Raw genomic sequence first — 6,793 nt, 5'->3', positions numbered from 1 at the left:
AAAACACATGTTCCTCACATTTCTGTGGCAGAAAGTTCTGGAATCTGAGAGGAACCACAAATTTCCTTCCACCCAGCGTTCCCCCAAGTCTACCGATAAAAATGATACCTCACTTGTGTGGGTAGGCCTAGCGCCCGCGACAGGAAACGCCCCAAAGCACAACGTGGACACATCCAATTTTTTGAAAGAAAACAGAGGTGTTTTTTGCAAAGTGCCTAACTGTAGATATTGGCCTCTAGCTTAGCCTGCACCAAGGAAAACCTACCAAACCTGTGCATTTTTGAAAACTAGAGACCTAGGGGAATCCAAGATGGGGTGACTTGTGGGGCTCTGACCAGGTTCTGTTACCCAGAATCCTTTGCAAACCTCAAATTTTGACTAAAAAAACACATTTTCCTCACATTTCGGTGACAGAAAGTTCTGGAATCTGAGAGCAGCCACAAATTTCCTTCCACCCAGCGTTCCCCCAAGTCTCCCAATAAAAATGATACCTCACTTGTGTGGGTAGGCCTAGCGCCCGCGACAGGAAATGCCCCAAAGCGCAACGTGGACACATCCAATTTTTGGAAAGAAAACAGAGGTGATTTTTGCAAAGTGCTCACCTGTAGATTTTGGCGTCTAGCTCAGCCGACTCCTAGGGAAACCTACCAAACCTGTGCATTTCTGAAAACTAGAGACCTAGAGGAATCCAAGATGGGGTGACTTGTGTGGCTCGGACCAGGTTCTGTTACCCAGAATCCTTTGCAAACCTCAAAATTTGGCTGAAAACACACATGTTCCTCACATTTCTGTGGCAGAAAGTGTTGGAATCTGAGAGGAGCCACAAATTTCCTTCCACCCAGCGTTCCCCCAAGTCTCCCGATAAAATTGATACCTCACTTGTGTGGGTAGGCCTAGCGCCCGCGACAGGAAATGCCACAAAGCTCAACGTGGACACATCCAAATTTTTGAAAGAAAACAAAGGTGTTTTTTTCAAAGTGCCTACCTGTAGATTTTGGCCTCTAGCTCAGCCGGCACCTAGGGAAACCTACCAAACCTGTGCATTTCTGAAAACTAGAGACCTAGAGGAATCCAAGATGGGGTGACTTGTGTGGCTCGGACCAGGTTCTGTTACCCAGAATCCTTTGCAAACCTCAAAATTTGGCTAAAAAAACACATGTTCCTCACATTTCTGTTGCACAAAGTTCTGGAATCTGAGAGGAGCCACAAATTTCCTTCCACCAAGCGTTCCCCCAAGTCTCTGATAAAAATGATACCTCACTTGTGTGGGTAGGCCTAGCGGCCGCGACAGAACACGCCCCAAAACGCAACGTGGACACATCCCATTTTTTGAAAGAAAACAGAGGGGTTTTTTGCAAAGTGCCTACCTGTAGATTTTGGCCTCTAGCTCAGCCGGCACCTAGGGAAACCTACCAAACCTGTGCATTTCTGAAAACTAGAGACCTAGAGGAATCCAAGATGGGGTGACTTGTGTGGCTCGGACCAGGTTCTGTTACCCAGAATCCTTTGCAAACCTCAAAATTTGGCTGAAAACACACATGTTCCTCACATTTCTGTGGCAGAAAGTTCTGGAATCTGAGAGGAGCCACAAATTTCCTTCCACCCAGCGCTCCCCCAAGTCTCCCGATAAAAATGGTACCCCACTTGTGTGGGTAGGCCTAGCGCCCGCGACAGGAAACGCCCCAAAGCGCAACGTGGACACCTCCAATTTTTTGAAAGAAAACAGAGGTGTTTTTTGTAAAGTGCCTACATGTAGATTTTGGCCTCTAGCTCAGCCGGCACCTAGGGAAACCTACCAAACCTGTGCATTTCTGAAAACTGGAGACCTAGGGGAATCCAAGATGGGGTGACTTGTGTGGCTCGGACCAGGTTCTGTTACCCAGAATCCTTTGAAGACGTCAAAATTTGGCTAGAAAAACACATGTTCCTCACATTTCTGTGGCAGAAAGTTCTGGAATCTGAGAGGAGCCACAAATTTCCTTCCACCCAGCGTTCCCCCAAGTCTCCCGATAAAAATGATACCTCACTTGTGTGGGTAGGCCTAGTGCCCGCGTCAGGAAACGCCCCAAAGCGCAACGTGGACACATCCAATTTTTTTAAAGAAAACAGAGGTGTTTTTTGCAAAGTGCCTACCTGTTGATTTTGGCCTCTAGCTCAGCCGACACCTAGGGAAACCTACCAAAGCTGTGCATTTCTAAAAACTAGATACCGAGGAGAATCCAAGATGGGGTGACTTGTGTGGCTCGGACCAGGTTCTGTTACCCAGAATCCTTTGCAAACCTCAATCTTTGGCTAAAAAAACACATGTTCCTCACATTTCTGTGGCAGAAAGTTCTGGAATCTGAGAGGAACCACAAATTTCCTTCCACCCAGCGTTCCCCCAAGTCTACCGATAAAAATGATACCTCACTTGTGTGGGTAGGCCTAGCGCCCGCGACAGGAAACGCCCCAAAGCACAACGTGGACACATCCAATTTTTTGAAAGAAAACAGAGGTGTTTTTTGCAAAGTGCCTAACTGTAGATATTGGCCTCTAGCTTAGCCTGCACCAAGGAAAACCTACCAAACCTGTGCATTTTTGAAAACTAGAGACCTAGGGGAATCCAAGATGGGGTGACTTGTGGGGCTCTGACCAGGTTCTGTTACCCAGAATCCTTTGCAAACCTCAAATTTTGACTAAAAAAACACATTTTCCTCACATTTCGGTGACAGAAAGTTCTGGAATCTGAGAGCAGCCACAAATTTCCTTCCACCCAGCGTTCCCCCAAGTCTCCCAATAAAAATGATATCTCACTTGTGTGGGTAGGCCTAGCGGCCACGACAGGGGGCGCCCCAAAACACAACGTGGACACATCCCATTTTTTGAAAGAAAACAGAGCTGTTTTTTCAAAGTGCCTACCTGTAGATTTTGGCCTCTAGCTCAGCCGGCACCTAGGGAAACCTACCAAACCTGTGCATTTCTGAAAACTAGAGACCTAGGGGAATCCAAGATGGGGTGACTTGTGGGGCTCTGACCAGGTTCTGTTACCCAGAATCCTTTGGAAACCTCAAATTTTGACTAAAAAAACACATTTTCCTCACATTTCGGTGACAGAAAGTTCTGGAATCTGAGAGCAGCCACAAATTTCCTTCCACCCAGCGTTCCCCCAAGTCTCCCAATAAAAATGATACCTCACTTGTGTGGGTAGGCCTAGCGGCCACGACAGGGGGCGCCCCAAAACACAACGTAGACACATCCCATTTTTTGAAAGAAAACAGAGCTGTTTTTTGCAAAGTGCCTACCTGTAGATTTTGGCCTCTAGCTCAGCCGGCACCTAGGGAAACCTACCAAACCTGTGCATTTCTGAAAACTAGAGACCTAGGGGAATCCAAGATGGGGTGACTTGTGTGGCTCGGACCAGGTTCTGTTACCCAGAATCCTTTGCAAACCTCAAAATTTGGCTAAAAAAACACATTTTCCTCACATTTCTGTGGCAGAAAGCTCTGGAATCTGAGAGGAGCCACAAATTTCCTTCCACCCAGCGTTCCCCGAAGTCTCCCGATAAAAATGATACCTCACTTGTGTGGGTAGGCCTAGTGCCCGCGACAGGAAACGCTCCAAAGCGCAATGTGGACACATCCAAATTTTTGAAAGAAAACAGAGGTGTTTTTTGCAAAGTGCCTACCTGTAGATTTTGGCCTCTAGCTCAGCCGGCACCTAGGGAAACCTACCAAACCAGTGCATTTCTGAAATCTAGAGACCTAGAGGAATCCAAGATGGGGTGACTTGTGTGGCTCAGACCAGGTTCTGTTACCCAGAATCCTTTGCAAACCTCAAAATTTGGCTAAAAAAACACATGTTCCTCACATTTCTGTGGCAGAAAGTTCTGGAATCTGAGAGGAGCCACTAATTTCCTTCCACCCAGCGTTCCCCCAAGTCTCCCGATAAAAATGATACCTCACTTGTGTGGGTAGGCCTAGCGCCCGCGACAGGAAATGCCCCAAAGCGCAACGTGGACACATCCAATTTTTGGAAAGAAAACAGAGGTGATTTTTGCAAAGTGCCCACCTGTAGATTTTGGCGTCTAGCTCAGCCGACTCCTAGGGAAACCTACCAAACCTGTGCATTTCTGAAAACTAGAGACCTAGAGGAATCCAAGATGGGGTGACTTGTGTGGCTCGGACCAGGTTCTGTTACCCAGAATCCTTTGCAAACCTCAAAATTTGGCTAAAAAAACACATGTTCCTCACATTTCTGTTGCACAAAGTTCTGGAATCTGAGAGGAGCCACAAATTTCCTTCCACCAAGCGTTCCCCCAAGTCTCTGATAAAAATGATACCTCACTTGTGTGGGTAGGCCTAGCGGCCGCGACAGAACACGCCCCAAAACGCAACGTGGACACATCCCATTTTTTGAAAGAAAACAGAGGGTTTTTTGCAAAGTGCCTACCTGTAGATTTTGGCCTCTAGCTCAGCCGGCACCTAGGGAAACCTACCAAACCTGTGCATTTCTGAAAACTAGAGACCTAGAGGAATCCAAGATGGGGTGACTTGTGTGGCTCGGACCAGGTTCTGTTACCCAGAATCCTTTGCAAACCTCAAAATTTGGCTGAAAACACACATGTTCCTCACATTTCTGTGGCAGAAAGTTCTGGAATCTGAGAGGAGCCACAAATTTCCTTCCACCCAGCGCTCCCCCAAGTCTCCCGATAAAAATGGTACCCCACTTGTGTGGGTAGGCCTAGCGCCCGCGACAGGAAACGCCCCAAAGCGCAACGTGGACACCTCCAATTTTTTGAAAGAAAACAGAGGTGTTTTTTGTAAAGTGCCTACATGTAGATTTTGGCCTCTAGCTCAGCCGGCACCTAGGGAAACCTACCAAACCTGTGCATTTCTGAAAACTGGAGACCTAGGGGAATCCAAGATGGGGTGACTTGTGTGGCTCGGACAAGGTTCTGTTACCAGAATCCTTTGAAGACGTCAAAATTTGGCTAGAAAAACACATGTTCCTCACATTTCTGTGGCAGAAAGTTCTGGAATCTGAGAGGAGCCACAAATTTCCTTCCACCCAGCGTTCCCCCAAGTCTCCCGATAAAAATGATACCTCACTTGTGTGGGTAGGCCTAGTGCCCGCGTCAGGAAACGCCCCAAAGCGCAACGTGGACACATCCAATTTTTTTAAAGAAAACAGAGGTGTTTTTTGCAAAGTGCCTACCTGTTGATTTTGGCCTCTAGCTCAGCCGACACCTAGGGAAACCTACCAAAGCTGTGCATTTCTAAAAACTAGATACCGAGGAGAATCCAAGATGGGGTGACTTGTGTGGCTCGGACCAGGTTCTGTTACCCAGAATCCTTTGCAAACCTCAATCTTTGGCTAAAAAAACACATGTTCCTCACATTTCTGTGGCAGAAAGTTCTGGAATCTGAGAGGAACCACAAATTTCCTTCCACCCAGCGTTCCCCCAAGTCTACCGATAAAAATGATACCTCACTTGTGTGGGTAGGCCTAGCGCCCGCGACAGGAAACGCCCCAAAGCACAACGTGGACACATCCAATTTTTTGAAAGAAAACAGAGGTGTTTTTTGCAAAGTGCCTAACTGTAGATATTGGCCTCTAGCTTAGCCTGCACCAAGGAAAACCTACCAAACCTGTGCATTTTTGAAAACTAGAGACCTAGGGGAATCCAAGATGGGGTGACTTGTGGGGCTCTGACCAGGTTCTGTTACCCAGAATCCTTTGCAAACCTCAAATTTTGACTAAAAAAACACATTTTCCTCACATTTCGGTGACAGAAAGTTCTGGAATCTGAGAGCAGCCACAAATTTCCTTCCACCCAGCGTTCCCCCAAGTCTCCCAATAAAAATGATACCTCACTTGTGTGGGTAGGCCTAGCGGCCACGACAGGGGGCGCCCCAAAACACAACGTGGACACATCCCATTTTTTGAAAGAAAACAGAGCTGTTTTTTCAAAGTGCCTACCTGTAGATTTTGGCCTCTAGCTCAGCCGGCACCTAGGGAAACCTACCAAACCTGTGCATTTCTGAAAACTAGAGACCTAGGGGAATCCAAGATGGGGTGACTTGTGGGGCTCTGACCAGGTTCTGTTACCCAGAATCCTTTGGAAACCTCAAATTTTGACTAAAAAAACACATTTTCCTCACATTTCGGTGACAGAAAGTTCTGGAATCTGAGAGCAGCCACAAATTTCCTTCCACCCAGCGTTCCCCCAAGTCTCCCAATAAAAATGATACCTCACTTGTGTGGGTAGGCCTAGCGGCCACGACAGGGGGCGCCCCAAAACACAACGTAGACACATCCCATTTTTTGAAAGAAAACAGAGCTGTTTTTTGCAAAGTGCCTACCTGTAGATTTTGGCCTCTAGCTCAGCCGGCACCTAGGGAAACCTACCAAACCTGTGCATTTCTGAAAACTAGAGACCTAGGGGAATCCAAGATGGGGTGACTTGTGTGGCTCGGACCAGGTTCTGTTACCCAGAATCCTTTGCAAACCTCAAAATTTGGCTAAAAAAACACATTTTCCTCACATTTCTGTGGCAGAAAGCTCTGGAATCTGAGAGGAGCCACAAATTTCCTTCCACCCAGCGTTCCCCGAAGTCTCCCGATAAAAATGATACCTCACTTGTGTGGGTAGGCCTAGTGCCCGCGACAGGAAACGCTCCAAAGCGCAATGTGGACACATCCAAATTTTTGAAAGAAAACAGAGGTGTTTTTTGCAAAGTGCCTACCTGTAGATTTTGGCCTCTAGCTCAGCCGGCACCTAGGGAAACCTACCAAACCTGTGCATTTCTGAAATC

Source organism: Pleurodeles waltl, unplaced genomic scaffold (assembly GCF_031143425.1).
Source record: "Pleurodeles waltl isolate 20211129_DDA unplaced genomic scaffold, aPleWal1.hap1.20221129 scaffold_126, whole genome shotgun sequence".
In the NCBI taxonomy this organism is placed as follows: Eukaryota; Metazoa; Chordata; class Amphibia; order Caudata; family Salamandridae; genus Pleurodeles; species Pleurodeles waltl.
The sequence above is the reverse complement of the archived record's forward strand: the minus strand, read 5'-3'. Positions refer to the sequence as shown.